The sequence below is a fragment of the Diabrotica undecimpunctata genome, chromosome 9, assembly GCF_040954645.1.
Source record: "Diabrotica undecimpunctata isolate CICGRU chromosome 9, icDiaUnde3, whole genome shotgun sequence".
Lineage (NCBI taxonomy): Eukaryota > Metazoa > Arthropoda > Insecta > Coleoptera > Chrysomelidae > Diabrotica > Diabrotica undecimpunctata.
Window position 1 is genome coordinate 35,859,949 of NC_092811.1, and position 23,060 is coordinate 35,883,008.

Consider the following 23,060-nt stretch of genomic DNA (forward strand, 5'->3'; position numbering starts at 1 on the left):
CCGGTAGAAGCTAATTCTCTGTCTTCAAGATGTCTTCTTAAATTAGTCACTGTCAGCTCACAAATCGTAGCCATTTTCACAATTTATTTTATATTCACTTGTATTATTATTATAAGTCTAATTTATGTTCGATCCCACTTCTGGCACCATTTGTTGTGGATTTATTAAAAGGTTCAATATTTATAACACTTACGGATTTAATTTATTTCTTTATTTATATTAACTTATCTGACAAATTTATATATATCCGTACGTTACAAATTCGCGAGCGCGAGTTCAGAATTAACTGGCCCTCCATATAAAAATGTTGTATTTATATACGAAATCCTGATATACTAGAACAGCATCGAAAGATCGAGAAGCTTAGCCGGCTCATTCACCATAATTTTGGTTCTGGACTTCCACCGAAATTTCTACAATAAAACAGAATAATTAGTCATAAAAGTTAGGCCAGTATATTTATCGTAACAATACGTTAGTCCATCCGTTGAGAAAGGCCACGGCTAAGAATATTGTTGAGTTTTTGGAAAATGATGTTTTTCTCATGTTTGGTGTTCCTCAATTTGTGATTTGTGATAATGCCTCAAATCTGAACAATCCTCTCTTAATTAAGCTCTGTAATAATTATAATGTTCAGAAAGTATGGTTCAGCCCAGTACATGCACCACAGTGTAATTTTGTGGAAAGGAACAATAAAACCATTGGAACAGTAATACGTACATATGTAAAAGACCACGTAGATTGGGACAAGAACTTAGCAAAGATCAGACAAGCTATTAACAGAGCAAAGCATGAAGTGACTGGATATACCCGAGCTTTCCTTAATTGTGACCGTCATGTTCCCTTAAGTGGAAACTACTATGGTGTTGATCAAAAGGATCGACAGAATCAAGATCTTGAGATAATTCCAGGTGACCGTAACATGTATGCTTCAGAAGTTAAAGGATCAGATAAAGTTTTTGAAGAGGTTAACCCTAATCTTCGAAAAGGATATGAACGTAACGCTAGAAGTTACGAAGAAGAGAAGTCCAATTTCAAGTGGGTGATAGAGTTTGCAAAGGAAATAAGGTTTTGTCTTGTGCTGTCAACAAGTTTATGTCCAAACTATCACCAAAGTATATTTAAGCAACCATCAAGGAAAAATTGTCACCAGTGGTGTATCGTTTGTCAGATTTAAAGGGTTCAGACCTTGGTAAGTGGCATGTTAAAGATTCAAAGACTTTTGTGTCGGATGAGGACAATATGTCATCCTCAAGTAAATAGTGTATTCTATTTCATGTTTTGTTTTCGAATTTGTATGTTGATTTGATTTCATCCTTTTGGAACATAGTTTCACCTTTGATAATTTTGGTACAGGTAACCTATTTGGATTAGAGACACATGTGAGACATTTTGTCGTATGCAGGTGTATAGATTTAGGGTCTATATCCTATTTTTTAGAACCGTTGCCGTATCCCCTCGCCGTCTCGCTAGGCGTATAGTAGAGTTAGCAGACGCCTACCTGCTGAATGTAGAGCATTTTTTTGTTTTTGTGTACCGCTTTCGATTTAGGCAACGAGGTGACATGGCTATGAATGTCAGCGAGGTTCACTGCAGAGCATAAGGTTGGCTTCCCCTAAGGCATATAAACGCATGTCACCTACAGTTCAATTTAGAGTTCAAAAAATTTCAGTCTACTCGATTTTAAAGAGTCTGGCGATCGATGGCACGCTAGCCCAATCTCTTGTAACTAATGTTTTTTTTTTTGTTGTTTAATCCCAAACTAGTTATCATCTAAAATATAATATTAATAAGTTTCGACTCATGTAAGAGGTCATCTCTTGCTTATTTTTTTGTTTTTTCTTTATCAAAAACTGGATAAAATTATCCGAGTTTTCTTTTTTAGGAAGGGACAATTATAGCATGTATAAATTCCTTATAACCACCGAATATTCAGTGTATAAAATTTATTTGGTACGCCCCTGAGCTCTGTATAAAATTCCTTAGAAGTTGTTTACAAAAACGTGTGTGCGACGCATTCAACTGCGTAGTAAAAATATGGTCATATTTTACGTTTTAATTCTGCAATTTTCAAACCCAAGCAAATATGCCAGAGAGGAAGCCAGTGCAGAGACTGAAGGAAGGTCAAATTTAGGTTGGTTTAACATCTTGAAGCGAAAAGAGCACGGATGTGTAATATTCAAAAAGCCGGCAGATTTTGTTTGTGGTACAAAGGCAATGTGGTAAGTTTTGCTGAATTATATGTGTTGTATTGTATTAGGTCCTAAATGGAAGATTTGTAAGGTGTTACAACGATATAAAGGGTCCACACGTTTTCGAGGAGTATTTGAAAAGTCGGGCTTTGAAGATTGCAGTTAATTAACCCGAAGCCCGATAATCCAGTGCCCAGCTCATCGTCTATTTGTTGTCCCTGGTCATTCCAGACCATTTTGTAGCTTGTGAGACGCATTTGTGTTATTTTACAGTGTTTAGAAAACCATTTCCAGCCCCAAAACTTTTAAAGGAGATATAAAATTCAGTGAAACCAGGTACTTTTTTTATTAAAATTTTTTTTAAAGTAAAAACAGACATTTTTCGTCAATAATTGCTTTCTAGACCAGTTAAAAAATTGTAATAAATAGAATTATAAATATTAGGGAGTGGTTAACTATCATATTAGTTATTCTTATAAAGTTTTAATATTTGATCTTGAAATATGACAGTTAGCATTATTTTCTTGACGAGTTGTACATACCTAACCATAAATTTTGAATTAGTTTTGTTTTTTTTTAAAGGTTGACCTTAATGTAAACTGCAGTGAAAGATCTAGATGATTCAATTTATTAATAATTTAAGATCTTATAGTGTCTCCAACGTCTAGAGTTTTTTGTAAACCGATAGCAACATTGTTCCACCCAGCTGGAAGATTCTTATAAGCGGTGTCCGATTTAAATAGCTTAAGAACCTTCTTGTGTTGTTTTGTCCAGGAAATCCATGTAAGTACCTTTTTAATTCACTTTTTGTAGTTACCCCATTCCAGTCCCCTTATTTCATTCACTTTCTCACGACCCAGCTCTCCAATCAAACCAAGAGTAGCCGTTCGCAAACGTTCCGGTTTGTTTTGCTTACCCTATCTCGGGCCCAGCCATTTCTGTCCCAATTTTCAACCCCCTGTAAGTGATCCCTATGTTATGTAAAGAAGACAAGTATGGTATAAGAGAAGCGAAGACAAAAAAAAATGAAAAGAAAACCGATATCTATCCTCATCTATGCAATTTATTTAACGGACGAAGAATATTTTTATGTCGTGGGAAAAAGTACACATAAAATTTTTAAATAAATAATGTCCCACAGATAAAATTTCATACGCCGTTTTAGTACCCATAATTTTATTGTAACTTTCATTTCGTTCAGTGTTATGCACACGCACACATATGATTCCGCAATATACTCGTACTCTTACTATAATACATCTGCAAGTCATTTTTGTAAGTACCAATCGTTATTATCGTTCTATTAATTTGTAAAATTCAAGTACTTGCTGTATATGCAAGAATTTCACTTATTTTTATATTGTACTTTCTAGTTCCGGATTGTTATGAATTTCACATGAATTTGGTAATTCAAGTGTGTGAAGCACGCGTTTTTATTTCGTTCTTACATACAGGAATATATTTTGTAAACAAAAATAACTAAATATAAACTCGAATCGTAATAAAGTCCTTTTACCCTATCACGGCCGATATGCAATTAAGATATGATCAGTGAGCCTCAAAAAGTGGGGCGTTAATATTTAATTCCGATCGCTTGAAAAGTAAAAATATTTAAATTCCTGTATTTTATGTTCAGTAATAATATTGGATTTTACTGTATCAAAGGCAAATAAAATGAATATAATATGTATATACAGGGCGTGTGAAAATAAGTGGAATGAAATATTTCGAATACTCGAAATTATTTGTCGACATCAAACGTTCATCAAGGTCTCTATTTTGCGTAGAGTGAAAATTATACGAATGGTTTTGCATGCCGTAAAATTGAAAAATACTTGCCAAGTTGCTGGTACGTCCAAATTTGAGTAAAATATATCCAAGACTTTACTTTCTGCAGACATTGTATTAAATATAACCTTGAAACAAATTGGCACTAAATCACATTCCGAGTTTTCAGCAAAACAAAAGGTTTAAACACGTGTAGTCCAGTAATTAATACTAAAGTTATTGAGAGTATGCAGTCCAGTAATTAGACCGAAGGTACTTTATCGTTTAACTAAAAAACACCACAAGTCCGAATTGAATTCCCGAAACACTTTTTTATAACTTCTTTTTAGCAAACGATTTGTCCTTTTCACTGTCTGATATTTCACTATCAGAGTCGTCACTATCTGAATTGTCTATCCGAATAATTAGAGGCCGGACCTCATCTCTAACTCGCTCGGTTTAAAAATACTGAACGATTATGTCTTCTTCTTATTCTTGAAGTACCGTTTCCTATCAGAGGTTGGCTACCATCACAGCAATCTTTACTTTGTTGGCTGCAGCTCTGAACAACTGTATTGAACTGCACCCATACCATTCCCTTAAATTTCGCAACCAGGAAATCCTCCTACGTCCCACATTTCTCTTTCCCGAGATTTTTCCTCGGATTATTCTAAGCAGAGAGTACTTTTCTCCTCCCATTATGTGGCCCAGATATTTCAGTTTTTTCGTTTGTATGGTTTTTATGACTTCGCATTCCTTCCCCATCTTCAGGAGAACATCTTGATTTGTTACTCTTTCTGTCCATGGAATTTTCCACATTCTCCTGTAACACCACATCTCGAATGCCTCAATGTTTTTGATGATTATCTTTTTCAGTGTCCAGGCTTCCATGCCGTACAGCAGAACGGAGAAAACATAGCACCTTAACATTCTCGTTCTTAAGTTTATATTTATCTCCCGGCTGCATAGGAACTTTTTCATTTTGACAAACGATTGTCTCGCTATCTCTATTCGCCTCTTGATTTCTCTTGTCTGGTCATTAGTATCAGTGAAGCAAACCCCTAAATATTTGTAGGACGTAACTCTTTCAACTGGCTGATTATTTATGGTGAAATTCACATTGGTGTATAGCTTCTTTGTTACAATCATGAATTTAGTCTTTTTGATGTTCAGTTTTAGACCATACTTATTGGTATGGGTGTTTACGTTTTCCATCAAAAACAAAAAAAAAGATTATGTCTTTCGTATGTATAATACAATGTTGCCATTGTTCTGCCTTTATTTGTTCTAGCGATTCTTACCATAAACTAAGAACGCTCATGAGATCTGTTGTTTTGGATGCATGTTTATCATAAAAATTTTTGGCTATACCCCAAACTAACTCAATTGCATTATAGTGGCAATGGTAGGGCGGAAGTCGAAGAACTTCATGGCCATATTTAAGAGCCATTTGGTTAGTAACAAATTTCTTCTGAATTTTGTGCCTTACACACCTTTGAAGTAAATCGACTTTTAAAAATATGTCACTGTGATAAATTTTCTTTTATGTCAACCACTTTATTTCTTCTTTTGTCCAGCTGCATGAAGGAAATATGTCTTCTACTCTTGAGTGATAGGATGCATTATCCTATTAACACTATTATGGCTGGTCCATTATGGCTGGTCGCTCCAAGTTTTTTTTTAATTTTTTTCAAACCATTCTTCAAAAATATTTGCATCCATATTTCCATGGTAATTACCTGTATTCTTTGTGAACGAAAAAATTAAACTAGCGTCAGGAATAAAACCCTAATCATTTTCAGCATGAAGTATAATGTAGCGTTTACCATTACCGGAACGACTAAAAGAATAACATTTCGTGGTGCCATCTTGCCAGGATGATTTTGACATATTTCCTTTAGCGAAAATCTAAGTTTCATCTAAAAATACAACGTACCTCGGACTATCAGACGTTTTATTGTTCATGTATTTTCTCAAAAAATGCCACCGTTTTGAAACAACATTAGAGAGTTCACACAATACTTATCTATTATTTGTCTTTTTATATCGAAAACCTAAATGTTTCAGCACTCTCCTCAAACTTGTTAAACTAATATCACAGTTCCTCGTCTTTTATTTTTTGTAACACAGCACTAATTGTTACATGTTCTTTGGCTTTTAACATATTATATATAATATTTTTAATTGCAAGTTTAATTGACTGGTGCAAATCTAAAGTTTTTGGATGTCGACGGTTTCTCTTGCTTACTTTATTTATTTCATCCTCACTCACGTTATTAATTCTTCGGAATGTCCTCTCTGAGATACCGCAAGCGTCGCATGTGCGTTTCTGAACTGCCATAACATATGTCAATGGACCCATATTATTTTTTTCCAAATTGAAACAACTTTCGACTTTCAGAGGTAAACACCGTTCTTCTGGAGATAACACTCTACGTTTCGACTGTATTTTATTTTCTTCCAAATTACTCATTTTACTTTAAAGTACCGCTTCACTACACTACTATAAAAAAATAGGTACTTATATACAACTACTACACCCTAAAAAGGACGAGGGTTGTACAACAGACTAAACAATCGAACACAAATTATTTAACAGCCAATGCTAAACAAACATAAACACTGCATTCATTGTGATTGCAAAACCGTTCGCATGTTTTAAATAAGATTTTTGCTGATTATGTATTTTGCTAAATTATTAAATAACACCAATACAACCCACGAACATCAATTAATTTTTAACGATAAACAGAAGTGTAATATGATGACAAGTTTGAATTTGATCTACTTTGTCGATAACAGTGTCGTTAACAGAAAGATATTTTTAAATAGCATGAATCATTTTTCAATGATTGTGTGGATTTAATAAATACATTACTAAACAAGTACATTTTTAAAGTGTGTATAAAGGAGATTACAATTATTATGACACATGGTACTCCTTATTTTTCAAATAATATGTTCTTGTAAAGGCATAACTTTGATTATTGGGTAAACCTACATTATACGATACGTCAGAAGAAAATTAAAAAAAATTAACATGTAATAAATTTACTGTTTAAATAAATATTCCGTACTCGTACTATTGCAATAAAATATTAAAACCAATAAACGATAACTTGTTGGGCAGTGCTGATTGAAACAGCAGAGTAGTAAAATATTATTCATAAAGGTAGTGTAAAATATATCACCGCTTATCTGGTCCGCTAGTAATAAAGTTACCAGCATTTAATTGCAAAGCGGTCTTCTTAGGTGGAAAATACTTTAGTCGAAACACAGATGAGATAAATGATGTAGTATACTCACGATAGCCAAAGAAATCGTCGGACCAAGAAAATATTAGCTGAAAAAAAAATAAATCTATTAATCACAGAATTTATGAATAGCAAAAATAAAAACAAAAAAAATTGGTGTATACAGTAAGGTCTCTTTTTATGCTGATTATTTTTATGCAATTTTAAAGTTGTGAGGGTTGTATTTCATCCAAAAATTTCTATTAACTATTATAATTAAAAATTAACTGACTATTCACATCCAGATGTCAGGTTACATGATTGCGAGTTTCGCATTGAAAGGTATAACCTGTTATTGCTTTTTTTATTTTTTTTTTGTTATTATTGTTCGCTTACCGGTGCTTCGTTTTATAATAAGTTGTTTAAAATTTTGCTGATTTCAAGTTGCACTATAATAAGCAACACGGTTTTCGGATTAAAAAGTTTCAAGTGAGTGTCGTAAAGTTTTATTTTTCATTACAAGAGGTTTTGTAATGAAAAATCTCTAGTCCCTTCGCCGAAAGACCAGTCCATGAGACACCTTGTCGTCTAATGGGTGGAAGGTCATCGATTCATCGCCAGATCCTTCTAGATAACGGCATTTTATATATGGGACATTTTATTTAGAGAACAGTTAGTTTTTGAAGATCGCGCCGCGTTTTAAATTGTAACGCACGTATTATAATAAATTATATAATCATTAGTGTAAGATAAATTAGTAATAAAGACTTTAATAAATTTGTGAGTGTTATAAATAGAACCTTTAATAGTAAATAAAAAACAATAAATTAGATTAATAAAAAAACATAACAGTAGTCTAATTTTTTTATTTCTTTTTTTAAGATTTTATTTGGCCCAATGGAGAAAAAAAAATCATCAAAGACAATAAATTTCGTTGGAAACGAAAATTGTAATTTTAGATCGCTTGGGAAAAGGAGAAGGATCTACGGCAATCGGAAAACATTTTATTTTAGGCGAATCAACTGTAAGAGCAATTAAGAAGAATTAAGTTGCTATAAGAAAATCTGTAATTTCTGACAAAATAAAATGTTATAAAATTAATACATCGAGGAATTACCGTCTTTTAAATTTGTGCCAAATTTCCCCCCGATCGGTCAAATAGTTTAAAAGTTATTTAATTTATTTATCCCTAAGGCTAAATATTTAAACTATTGAACTTGCTGTATTAATGATGCTAGTCACATTTAGCAAATTTCATAGGATTCTTTAAGACTTAAACTATCTCAGAAGTTAAATGCACATTGCGTTTTCATTGAAATTATTTACATAAAATGTAAAATAAACATAAAAAATAACATAAAATGTAAATGTAAAATAAACGTTTGAAAAAGGGGTATATTTTTTACTTATAAACAATTGTAATAACTTCTATATTTTTCAAGCTACAGGCTTGTATGTACAACCATTGGATAGCTGGTAAAAAAACTCACAGAAAAAAACCTATGACCAATAGGAACGAATTTAGGGACTATTTTAAAAAAAATCATATCTCCATTGTTTATAAACACTAAGAAGTAAAATTTGCACAAATTTTGAATGAAAATCTAAACTTTATATTGAAACTTATAGCTATAAAATTCATACAATTTTTCTAAACTTACAGCCCTTCGAACCGAAGGTACTTTCGAAAGATCGACATAGGAAAGTGGAGGGGATAACTGTTTCAGCTCGTTTTTTTTTCGATCACGTAGGCAAAATTTACATTACCTTGGCTTCCATTGCAGCTAGAAGTCTTTTTTTTTTTAATCTGGGGTAGCTCGTCGAAATATGAATAACTACATAGTTTTTACTGGTCGAAGAATATGGAAACCTCGGAAAAATTGAGTCCCTTTGAAATGCACCGTAAAAACTTACTTTTTTTCATTTGGCTGGAATAGTCTGTCGCAGTATTAATAATGATGACATAATTATTTTCACCCCCCCCCCAACTCCCGGAAAATCAACATATATTTTTTTTCATTTTATATCAATGATGTAATAATACTTATATATTTTATAAATTAAATTTCAGGTAATTTTCAGGTAATTAAATTTCAGGGGATTTTCCGAGATTTCCGGGGGGAGGTGGTGAAAATTATGTCATCATTATTAATACTGCGGCAGGCTATTCCGTAAGTAGTAAGTTTTTACTATGAATTTCAAATGGACTCATTTTTTCCGAGGTTTCCCATATTTCTCGACCAGTGAAAACTATGTAGTTATTCATATTTCAACGAGCTACCCCAGATTAAAAAAAAAAAGATTCTTCTACCTGCAATGGAAGCCGAGATAATGTAAATTTTTCCCACGTGTTTCAGTTTGAAGTTCCGATCTGGAAAAAAAACGGAGCTGAAACAGTTATCCCCTCCACTTTCCTATGTCTTTCGTTTCGAAGGGCTGTAAGTCTCAAAAAATTGGATGAATTTTATAGCTATAAGTTTCAATATAAAGTTTAGATTTTCATTCAAAATTTGTGCAAATTTTACATTTTAATGTTTATAAACAATGGAGATATGATTTTTTTAAAAATAGTCCCCAACTTCGTTCCTATTGGTCATAGAAGGTTTTTTTTTAAATGTGAGTTTTTTTACCAGCTATCCAATGGTTGTACGTACAAGCCTGTAGCTTGAAAAATATAGAAGTTATTACAATTGTTTATAAGTAAAAAACATACCCCTTTTTCAAACGTTTATTTTGTAAATAATTTCAATGAAAACGCAATGTGCATTTAACTTCTGAGATAGTTTAAGTCTTAAAGATTCCTATAAAATTTGCTAAATGTGTCTAGCATTATTAATAGAGCAAGTTCAATAGTTTAAATATTTAGCCTCAGGGATAAATAGGTAAATTAAATAACTTTTAAACTATTTGACCGATCAAACGCAAGGTAAAAATACGAGTACTTTTTTATCTATTCGTCATCTAGTAACCCCCACCTATGTCTTAAAAGCTTCAGATATCTGCGAAAAATTTTTCGACCTTTTTTTTTTAACCAGACTGGGCTATTTTGTTTTTCTCTTGTAGAAAAACGCAGTCTGCTACTGATAACTTGGTTGTGGAGAATTTGGAGTCAAGAGATTTTTTTTAATAGTTAATTCTGGTATCAAAGAGCAAATTATTATTATTATTCGGTTATTGAGGACAGTTCATATGGTTGGTTACGACCTATACAGGACTGAGAACATGGCAAAATCTAACTTAAGTTAAGTTATTACAACATCAATGTATTTAAATTAAGAATTTCGTTTGTTGAATAATATCACTGGAGTTCGGTACCGAACGCATGGTACCTTTTTTTGGTTGAGTTGAGTTTTTGAGTGATCAGGCAAAAAATTGTCTGATTCGTTTCATGGATCAAAGGTTCAATCTAATAAAATTCGTAATTAATTTATTTAAAGCATGAAAAGATTTTAATTTTTCTAGTCAAATTGTTAGACAAAATTTATGTTAAAATTTTATTTTATCGCCAGATATTCTGAAATATAAACTTATATTTTCGTAATAAATTGTTCAATTTTTTTAAGGTATATTGTTTTCTTTTAAGAGAATACTCCCCTTGGAGATTAAAGGTTCTCAATAAATTTCATTTTTATTAGCCCCAGTGTCGAGTTTGAGTACAGCTTTGAATAATATCCTAATAATTACTGTTAAAGAGGGTAAAGTTTTATCGGTGTCCTCGAATTGAGAGACCGCTACCTGAACAGGCAAAATAAGTGCACCGAATTACGGACCAAACGAGATTTTAATGAGTAAGGAAATATTTAATAATCAAATATTAGTTTAGATTGAGTTTATTTTGAGCTGTCTTGAAAGGTAGTCAAAATGAGTGAAATTAAAATGATCTTAAGTGAAAAGGGAAACTCGTTACTTGTGTTGGATGATTGATTATTATAAGTATCGTGAAAAAAAAGTGCTTAAAAAAAGTAAAAAGTTTTGGGCATGTACGGTAAATAAATTACGGTAATACGGTAATAAGTTACGGTAAATAAATAACGCAATTGTTTACGCTAGTTTAGGTTAGGTTAGATTAGGTTGGGTTAGGTTAGGTTAGGAATAAGGGAAAACAGTGATGCTATGAATTCTTTGACAAGAAAAGACATTACCTACGTAAGAAATAATATGTATTTCAACCTGTATTTCCAATGCGAAAGTATAAATATTAAATGTAAATATGTGTACCCCTTTTATTTTTATAAATATTAAATGTAAAGATGTGTAACGCTTTTATGTTTAAAATATTGTTTCTTAACTAGGCAATAAATATCTACGATTATTAAGATTCGTACTTTTAATAATATTTTATACCTTCTTGAAGTCTTGGTCCTTAATTCGTGCGATTTTTTTAGGTATAAAAGTAAACCCTTACTTAAAATTTCATTTTGGTCCTCAATTCGTGTCTGCCCAGTTTTATAAGGTAACACCCTTCAAATCACTACCCAGAAGAAAGGAAGACAGGGGTATGTCCGGTTAGCTGAACCCTGTCAGGCAGCAGAGCGGGTCGGAGTTCTGTTGACCAAAACAAGTGTAAAATGGGCGACAGTCCCTCGGCTAAGAATGTTTTAGTTTCGAAACAGACAAAAATTTTATTTCGGTATTTACAAAAACTTACCGACCGACGAAAAAGATACTAAAGTGCTGAATCTGTACTATTAAGTTGCTTAACAACGAAAACCCATTATTATTTTGTTTTATTTTTAGATTAATTTACTTAACTGTAGGCTGCCTGTTACGCTTTCTTTTGTTTTTCATTGTGAATACTCATATCGCACGAATGGTGCTAAATTTAAATCGTTCATAAATATTGAGACCCGCTGTATATATAGTTATTTTTATATGTGAACATTATTTTTAAAATGACCTAGTATAACTTAGTCTAGTTTCTAAACTACCGTTGAAAACTACCGGATAAAAATTATGACTGAAGAAGAAACGTATGATCTATTGTTCATTTAAAACCATCTAGATTTCCATAAGATGTTTATGTGCATACCTAATTATAAAAGAGAAAATATCGACTACATGCTATCATTATAAGTCTTAAAAAACGCAAACAATAAGAAATTGAAATTAGTGACTTATTCTATTGTAGTCTGCAGAATAAGTACAAATAATCTCAATCAGGAGGTATAATTGTCGCCTTTGTTTTGTAATAACAAATAGGCGGCGTTTATGCTCACTACTAACTTCGTCGTCACGCATGATTATGCATTTATCGAGTAAAACAAAGAGGGAAATAATTAACTTGAAATTTTGATCATGTTTCGCCTTTTTTATAATCAAGGTCAGCTGAGGTCAAAGCCTGTACACACTGTAATCATACTTATCGTGCCTTTATCTCTATGGGAGTCGGTTTTGTCAAATTACAAATAGTCATAAGTTTCTATCTTGCCCCATATCAATATCAATTCCTTTTCACAAGTATGTATCGACTACATTGCAGATAGAATTTGCTTAAGGGATGGCATATTGTTCTGTTAAAATCGACTCCTGCATAAATATTTGATCGTATCTTTAGATATAGTCAATATTAAATTGTTCTAAATGATAAATTTAAAAATAGCTTATAATAGCAATCCGGTCAACACAAGAACTTAGCGGGTCAACACAATTCGGTTTTAACGGAGGACTAGGAACAAGAGAGGCAATTTTATGTTTGAACACTTTAATACAAAACTGTTTAGATCAACGAAAAGATGTCTACCTCACCTTCATCGACTACGAGAAGGCATTTGACAATGTTAAACATGATATCATGATGGAACTACTACATAGGGCCAACATTGACCAGGAGGAGATCAGAATTATTCAGAATCTATACTGGAACCAAATGGCAAAGGTGAGGATTGATCAAGACCAATATACGGATGAATTTGAAATCCGGAAAGGTGTCCGCCAAGGCTGCATACTCTCTCCGATGCTTTTTAATTTATATGTTGAAAATATATTTGCGGAAGCATTAGAAGACACGGAATTAGGCATTAAGGTGAACGGCATACCAATTAGCAACCTACGCTATGCGGACGACACAGTGATTATAACTGATAAATTGGAAGATCAGCAGTTATTACTTGATAGGGTGAATAGCATAGGTAAAAAATATGGCCTCAAAATCAACATTTTGAAAACGAAATATATGGTCATTAGCAGAAACCCTCCAGAAAACCCGATAATATGCATAGGTGACGATCGCATAAAACGCGTGAAAACTTTTAAATACCTTGGCACCACAATCAATGACCAATCGGATCCACAACAAGAGATAAAAACCCGAATACAAATGGCAAGACAAGCTTTTGTGAAATTCAGACCGCTCCTATGTAATCAAAACCTAAATTTCGAAATACGCTACAGAATGGTCAAGTGCTACATATGGTACATCTTGCTTTATGGCATGGAAACGTGGACTTTGAAAAAAAAACATCTATCAACAAACTTGAAGCATTTGAAATGTGGTCATTAAGAAGAATGATGCGCATACCTTGGGTGGATAGAGTTCGAAACGATGACGTCCTTAAGAGAGCCAGCGTGGAAAGAGAACTCTTTAAATTAATTAAAAAACGCAAGATTGGTTACCTTGGGCATATATTGAGAGGAGCAAAATATGAAATACCACAGTTAATCCTACAAGGGAAGATCGAAGGTAGGAGAGGAGCCGGCCGCAAACAATTATCCTGGTTAAGAAATATTAAAGAATGGACAGGAATACACAATACAGGCGAGCTGTGTCACGCCGCCAAGAACAGAATTCTAGTAATGAGATAGTCGCCTACGCACTTTGGTGTATGGCATGTTAAGAAGAAGAAGAGCAATTCGGTATTTCTGCTGTTAAACATTATAATTTCATCTAAAAACCACGTTGTGTTGTGTGTGTTGATAACGAACTTAGCCTGATTAGAAGGGGTTCCATTAGAAGTACGACAGGGAAAACATGCAAAAAAAGTTACAACTGAGTTACAAAAAGATTCCGTGAGAGATCATATCAGGTCTATTCTAAGAATAGATTTTTATTATTTCCGGAGAGATTCGAATAACGAATAGTTTGAAACTTGTTGAATGTGCAAAAGTTGTATGATTTGTGTCAAGAATTTTGTACTGAAAGAAATCTAGAACCTGTAAAACTTCACCATTATCGACAAATTTTCGATTATGAATTTAATATTGAATTTCAAATATCAAAATAAGATCGATGCGATAAGTGTGAAGAGTATCTAATAAAAAGTAAAATAGGTCTTAGTGAGAATGAGAAATCCTCTTTTGATAAACATGTTTCATCTAAGAAAGCTGCTATGGCTGAACGTAATATCGATCGAAGAAATACCAATGAAGAAACTGCAATAATTTGTTTTGACATGGAAAATGTATTTGCTTTGCCACGAGCCAACATTTCTTCCTTCTTTTATTCCAAAAAGCTAAATACATACAATTTAACAGCTCATTGTAATATTAATAAGCGTGGTTATTGTGCGATATGGTGTGAGGGTACTCACGGTCGCAAAGGTATTGGTTTTGCTTCCGCACTTATTTGTATTTTGGATAATGTATATTCCCAATATCAAACGATTTATTTTATGGTCTGACTCATGTGTGCCACAGAACAGAAATTCTGTAATGAGCATGGCTTTGCTTAAATTCCTAGAAGACCATCCAAATGTTGAAACCATAACCCAAAAGTTTTGTGAGCCTGGACATAGTTCAATCCAGGAAATAGATAATATACATAGCCAGATTGAGCGACAACTTAGAAAGTTGGAAATATTTAGCCCATTAGGTCTTTTAAGATTGCTACCTACAGTAAATAGAAAAAACCCCTATAAAGTATTTTATGAGACCAGATAATTTCAAAAATTTTCAAAAAGCCGCTCAAATGCTTAGATTTTAAAATATACCTTTTGCTTCTGTAAAGCAGTTAAGATACTCTTCTTCCAGAATACATTATATTGAGCTGAAATACCAGCATGATGGACCCTTCACTGAAGTTTCAATTATATGCAAGCCTCCAGTACGAAAAACAAATGGATCTTGTCTAAACCCCATTTCAATATCGTCACCATCAATAAAATCTTGTGATGAACCCAGGGAATGCTTACTACCTTTTGATAAAGTAATGCATTTAAAAAAACTTTTTCAGTTTTTGCCGCCTGTGGACTCCCAGTTCATATCAACTTTTTTTAAACAATATAATGATGCAAACGTTTTTGCAGCGCAATTATTCAAACAAAAGAAAGGTCGTTTAACTAAAAATGACAATTTAGACAATGAAATGCCCTCAACATCAAAATGCAATTCTTCCAATAATCCAAAGCAGTAGTAAATTTAGCCAAATTGTGGTAAAAAATTATTTAACAACTTGTTTCTTTTGTTTACTTGAAAAGTGTTTCTTAATTTATAAGTTTATTAGAATATTACTGGACACGATGTTGTTAGTTAGAACAATGTAGTTACGTTTTTGTAAAAGTTGATGTTTCAATAAAATCATAATGTTCTATCAACATTTTATAAGTTTTTTCAAAATACTTTTTGTTTGTTAAATAATAAATAAATAAATAAAATGTTATAAATAACTCGTTATTACTTTATTATACATATAAAAATTAAAAATTTCTATAACCAAAGAATCTCAAAATAAGAATACAGTGACCATTTTTTTAAATTGTTTTTCCTGCCAAAATGTAAAATATGCTAATACAACATTATAACACTCGACTGACGATATGTTCAAATGTTTTCACTTTATTTTCTCAGAATGTGCATGTTGTTGCCCACTTTATCCATGTTTTATTCAATTATCAAAAGTATTTTTGCGTAGCGAATGGATGGCAAAAACTAAACAAAATTTATATATAATGGCTATACACCCCAGCGTGGAGCTAAACCGCGAATGCTTTCTAGATCCTTTTTCTTGGGTGGATCAGTACCTTTTGTTTATGTTATCTTCTTGAAAATATCTCTACATTTTTTCGAGTCTCTAGTTTTTCCTCTCCATTTTCCTGCCCTTTGGAGGTCTTCTTCAACTTCTTGCAGCCACTTTGATCTTGGTCTTCCCCTTCCCTTTCTTCCTCCTGGATTCCATTCTATCATTGCGCGTATGTCACTGTTTCATCTCCTGCTCGCCAAATGTGACCTAACCATCTAACTCTGCATTGCTTTATTTTAGTCACGATGTCTTCCTTATAAATAGAATAACAGAGTGGAGCCCGATAGGAAGAAGAAAGAGAGGCAGACCCCGAAGATCTTTCAGAGATGAGGTGGACGAAGCAATGAGTAGAAGAAACCTACAGGAAGGGGACTGGCTAAACAGGAAAAATTGGAGAAAACGGTTGAGTGAAGGAATACAGTGAAAACTGTGGTAATCCTTGTATATATATATATATATATATATATATATATATATATATATATATATATATGTCTTCCTTAAGTTTTTCCTTAATCTCTGCATTTGTTTTGCTTCTATATTCATTTTGCTCTGTTCTGATGGGCCCCAGTATGGTTCTCATAATCTTTCTCTCCGCTAATCTCTTGTTTGCAAAATAAGCCTTATTCGCTGCTAATATTTTTTCTTTTATTTCGGACTTTGAAGAACAGGTAATGAGAGCATTACTGAAGAAATGCCTATTGAAAGGACAAATAGCATGGAAAAATGCGAAAGTCATTCTACTCCATAAAAAAGGGGACGCCGCAAATATAGAAAACTACCGACCAATAAGCTTATTGTCACACTTTTACAAACTACTAACCTGAATAATAACAAAAAGATTGACACCTAAGCTAGATGCATACCAACCAGTGGAGCAAGCAGGCTTTCGTAAGGGGTTTAGCACTATCGATCATTTGCAAACAATCCGGACAGTTATTGAAAAAAAGACAATAAGAGTACAACATACCACTACATCTGGCATTTGTCGATTATCACAAAGCATTCGACAGTATCGAGAAATGGGCTTTCTTTTGGGAAAAACAGCAATGGACGACGCCAGAGTAGATTCAAGATATGCTGCCCTCCTTAAGAATATAGACGATGATGCTACTTTTCACGTAAAAATAGATGATGATCTGGAAACTATGAAAATAGACCTTGGCAAAGGTGTGACACAAAGCGACACCATCTCACCCAAGTTATTTACTTTGGCATTAGAAAATGTCTTCAAAAAACTAAATTGGGCCGAAAAGGGATTAAAAATAGATGTGGAGTATATCTTAACCATTTGCGTTTCGTTCGCAGACGACATAGTACTAATAAGCACATATATCCATGAACTAAAATCAATGCTAAAAGATTTAAATCACAAATCGAATCAATAGGATTCAAAATGAATCTCGATAAAACAAAGATATTAAGCAACAGCCTAGAAAACATCACGATAGATAACATCAATATAGAAAAGGTAGAATAAAAACGAAAAGGAAAATCAAACCCTAGAAATTAAAAGAAGGACACAATTGTCATGGGCTGCTTTTGGTAAGTTGAGCTTCATTTTAAAAGATAGCAAAATGCCAATACACTTAAAACGAAAAACTATGGCAATAACAAGAAAAATGGCAGAACAATTAAGAGTAACTCAACGGGCCATGGAGAGGGCCATGTTAAATATAAGCCTCAGAGAAAATTCATAACACCGAAATACGTCGAAGAACTAAAGTAACCGACATCATGGAAAAAATAGCGACATTGAGACATATAGCACATGTAGCAAGACAAGACACCAACAGATGGTCTCATAAAGTGACATTCTGGAGACCTCTAGAAACAAAAAGAAGCGTGGGAAGACCCAAAAAGAGATGAATAGACAATATAACAGCTGTAGCTGGAAAGCAGTGGATGAGAATTGCAAAAGATAGAAAAGCGTGGAAGCAATTGGAGGAGGCCTGTGTCCAACAATGGATAAATGAAGGCTGAAGAAGAAGAAGTACATATTCTAAGGCTAGATTAAACAGCGTTGTTAATAAGGCATCTCATTGTTTCATCGTTTTATTTATACTGATTTCCTCTGCCTCTCCTGTTTGTGTCTTTATGGTAATTTTTGTAGTTCTCCTCTTTGAAGTCTATAAATAACATTTCCAATTCTAATTTATATTCGTTTGTTTTTTCTATTATTTGTTTTATTGCGTGTATTGCATCTATTGTAGATCTTCCTTCTGTAAATCCACATTGGTACTGTCCCACTGTCTTCTTTGTGATCTTTGATAACCTCATTTTTATTATTGATGTCAATATTTGATATGTTGTATTTAGTAACGTTATTGCTCTATAATTTTCACAAACTTGTTGTTCTCCCTTTGTACTTATTGTTATGATTTGCCCTACCTTCTAGCCCCCTGGCATTTTCTTTTCTTTTCATATATTTTTCAATAGTGCCAGTATTTTTCCTCTCAACTCCCTTCGTATTTTATTAGTTCCATATTAATTCCATCTTTACCAGGAACTTTTCCATTTTTGCTTCTCTGTATTACTTCCTCCAATTCCTCTAATGTTGGCTCTTTTAAAATTTCGATGTCTACTTCATCTACTTAGTCTGCTTCTTCTTCGTGCATTGTTTCCTCCTCGTTATTCATTTCTTCTCCGGTTGTTTCCTCCGTCAAGAGCTTTCTGTAGTAATACCTCCATATTTGTTTGTATTCTTAATTCTTAATTATCACTGTTCCCTTTTTTATTTTTTATTCCGTTTGTTTTGCCTTGCCAAAGGAATTTTTGAATATTTTTTTAAATATAATGCCTTTAATGATAAATTACAGTTCTATTTCAATATTAGTTGTCCTATTAGAAAAACCAAACATTACTAAAACACAAAAAAAAACATGGGTCACACAAGAAGTAAAATCTTCTTCAGATAGTCTATAGAATTTATATACTTCAAGTAAGGCATACCCTGAGCTAAAACTCTATATAGACAAAAAAAATATAAGCACAAAGTTCTTGTTGAGACCACAAAGGGTCAGTTTTATTTTAACAAAATCTCTGAATCCTCTAACAAAAACAAAACCACATGGGCTGTTGTAAATAAACTTAATGAAAGATTCCAACCCTGCGTTTAGTTGATAAAGTGCCGATTAAAATCTGCTCTTGCTAAAACTAACTTTTCAGCGGTTTATAATCAAGAAACGTAAAATATTGTTAGCTAAATAGAGTATTTAAACAACAAAGTTTCTTCACACAAAAAATAAACTGTGAGTACATTACCAATTTAATACAAATTCAATATTATTAAATATTATACATAACTCATAATTCAATACAACACATTAATTAATCCAGTTTCTGGTTTTTTGGCAACTTCCACAAGTCGAACTAATTAGCCGATACAGGACCGGCTCTAGAAAAATTTCATCAAATGAAGAAAACAAAAATTAAAAATGGATGATTCTGAAAATAATAGCGTACCTACTACATCATCAACATCGACATACTCCAATGCAGTAAGCAACTTCAATTTTCCTTCAAAAGAACAAGCCATTATTCTGTCAGCTATCCAAGGTATTAAAATACATGAATACATAGTAGCCATAGGGTCTCTACTCACACCAAAAAATGTTATCTTTGCATCACGAATAGCTAACAACAGAGTTTGTATTTACTTGAACAATACTAGCATAGTAGATACCTTACTAAACAACCATAAAACAGTAGTCATCCAAGGCAATGAGATAGAAATTCGAAGGCTTATTACGCCAGCAAGGAGACTAGTAATATCAAACATCTGCCCCAGCATTCCGAACAGTATTCTAGAAGACGAACTGAAACAACTAGAAATAACTGCAGTATCCAAATTAACGTTTTTAAAAGTTGGCATGCCCGAGTCTGAGTATAGTCATGTCTTAAGCTTTAGGCGGCAAATATTTGTCTCTCCGATAATCACCAAACCAATTCCAAATACAATCTTAATAACCTATGACAACACTCCTTACAGAATCTTCCTATCCCTAGATGGTTTAAATTGCTCTAGATGTAATACTACTGGCCACAAAGACGAAAACTGCACATCAACATCAACTGGTACAGAAACACTTAAAGATCCTTATACCTCAGAACTCGAACCCATGGAAGTAAATCAGAATAATTCAGCCACAAATATTTCAGATGATACAACCAACTGTTCCAACCCTATTTCTGCAGATATCCCAACGACAAATGATTCGCTTATAGTACACAGCATACCTTCAACTACAGCTAACAGCAATAATACTAAAACAACCAATCAAGCAAAAAGGCAAATTTCAACCTCTCCTGAAATCTCAGAAACTAAAAACCTAAATGAAACTTTCATAACTCCAAAAAAATCCGCACCCAAAAAAAAGAAAAAGGCTTTAGATGTCGAAGCCACATTAAAACCAATTGAAAACATTTTAATGACAGCATCTCCTTCATATACGCTAAATTTCTCTGAATTATGCGACTTCGTTATAAACGCAATAGGATCAAAATTTCCTGAAGTCACAGCTAAAAACTATACAAAAGATTTTGACGGCTTATACACCTTATTAAAAATGGTTCACTCAAAATTAAATGATAGACGCATGAAAAATAATATCACAAGAATTATAAAGAAAATAAATCCAACAAATGAATCTTCCCTCACTGAAGAAAGCGACTACGATTTATCTCAATAGTCCAATTATATTCATTCTTCAATGGAACTTGAATGGCTATTATAGCAACATTGAAAACATTAAAATGCTAATCAATGAACTGTCACCACTAATAATATGTCTTAAAGAAACTCGTCTTTCCAACAATCAAGCAAAACTAAAAAATTATATGCCCTATACAAAAAATCGAGCAGTACAACAAATATCCAGTGGTGGAGTCGGAATTTTTGTACATTCAACCATCCAATCCCAAGAAATTCCGTTAAATACAAATCTGGAAGCAGTAGCAATTTCGGTAATACATCATTTTAAAATCAACATATGCAACGTATATTTACCACATCCTGACGAAACTACTCTATTAGAACTTCAAAATGTAATTAAACAAATTCCATCTCCAAAATTAATTTTGGGTGACACAAACTGTCACAACATCGCATGGGGATCACAAAGAACAGATAAAAATGGACGAATATTATTAGAAGCAATTAATAACATAAAACTAGTTTTATTAAACACAGGAGCACCTACTAGATTCAATGCACATAATGGCACTTTTTCCTCCATAGACTTATCTATCAGTGATTCAACTTTAGCTCCATTTTTACAGTGGAATACATTGGACCACCTATACGACAGTGATCATTTTCCGATAATAATTACTCATGACAAAGATGAAAAAACCTGTACAACACCATATGAAACTTGGAAATTAAAGTCAGCTGATTGGGAAAAATACTCGAACTTAGTAAGCATACGTATACCAAATCTCGTTATATCAGATAATATAGACACTACTCTATCATCTTTCAATGGTATAATTTTAGACGCAGCCAGAGATTCTATAGGAAAAACTAAAAATATCACAAAAGCTCCTCTTCCTTGGTGGAACACTGAAATCGCATCCGCTTTAAAGCAAACAAAACATGCTTTTAATATATACAAGAAGTTTAACACACCTAATAACTTAAACAATTTTAGATCTTTAAGGGCCAGATCTAGATTTTTAATAAAACAAGCAAAAAAAGAGAGCTGGACCAATTACGTGTCGTCAATTGACTCATCTACGCCCATAAGGGATATATGGCAAAAAATAAGGAAAATAAAAGGTTCAAAAACATTTAACCATATTGACACAATCACTACAAATGATCTAACAACTTCAGACAAACACGAAATCTCAGAAATTTTAGTAGAACACTATCAGTTGTATTCAAGCAATCAGCAGTATCACCCAAATTTCTTAGAACACAAAGAAAGAACAGAAGCATCAAAAATTAATATAGAAGATACTGCTGATCCACTAAACACTTCCATAACACTTGATGAATTAAATGAAAGTCTTAATAACCTCAAAAATACCTCACCTGAACCTGATGACATACCACCAATTTTCATAGAAAAACTACCTATAAGCGCGAAGGTTACTTTAGTAGAGATCTTCAACAAAATTTATTCGACCCATAAATTTCCATCTCTCTGGCGCGAAGCAATTATAATACCATTTTTAAAAGACAATAAACCAAAAAACTTATCTTCTTCGTATCGACCAATATCTCTTACCTGTAGCATCTGCAAAATAATGGAAAAGATTCTAAGCAAAAGATTAAAATGGTACTTAGAAAAGAAAAATCTCCTTACATGCATCCAAAGTGGGTATCGATCAGAACGGTCTACAATAGATAACATTATAGCATTAGAATCTGAAATACACGAAGCTTTTATACATAAACAAAAATTAATAGCAATTTTCTTTGACATCACAAAAGCATTTGACACCACGTGGACATATCACATCTTAAAAACAATGAAGAGTTGGAAAATAGATGGTAAATTCTTAGCCTTCGCCAAAAACTTCCTGGAGAACAGAAGTATAAAAGTTAAAACAAACGGTGTCATGTCAACTAAGAAATCACTGGAAAATGGTATCCCTCAAGGATCTGTATTAAGCCCCCTGCTATTCTTAATAGCAATCAACAACGTATCTAACCATTTTATGCTTCCAGTAAAAGCAAACCTTTACGCCGATGATCTTGTAATATATATGAGAAGTAAAAACCTAAAATCAGCTGCATCAATATTACAAAATACACTAAATAAATTAGAAGGGTGCTCTTTAGATATAGGCTTGAGATTTTCAACCGAAAAAACTAAAGTAATAATATTTGACAAAAGGAAAACACGACACCACTTAAATTTAAAACTTAACGGAAATACCCTTATAACAATCAACGAAATCAAATTT

General features: G+C 32.9%; 1 protein-coding gene across 4 annotated transcripts in view; it reads right to left on the reverse strand.

Annotated features, from left to right (window-relative positions):
• Nucleotides 1-23,060, reverse strand: part of LOC140449831 (uncharacterized) — a 471,756-nt gene that overhangs the window by 353,861 nt on the left and 94,835 nt on the right. For all 4 annotated transcript variants that reach the window (XM_072543189.1, XM_072543194.1, XM_072543192.1 and 1 more), the window contains one exon: nt 7,266-7,302. The gene's annotated coding sequence lies outside the window, so the exon portion shown is untranslated. The remainder of the gene's footprint in view (nt 1-7,265; nt 7,303-23,060) is intronic.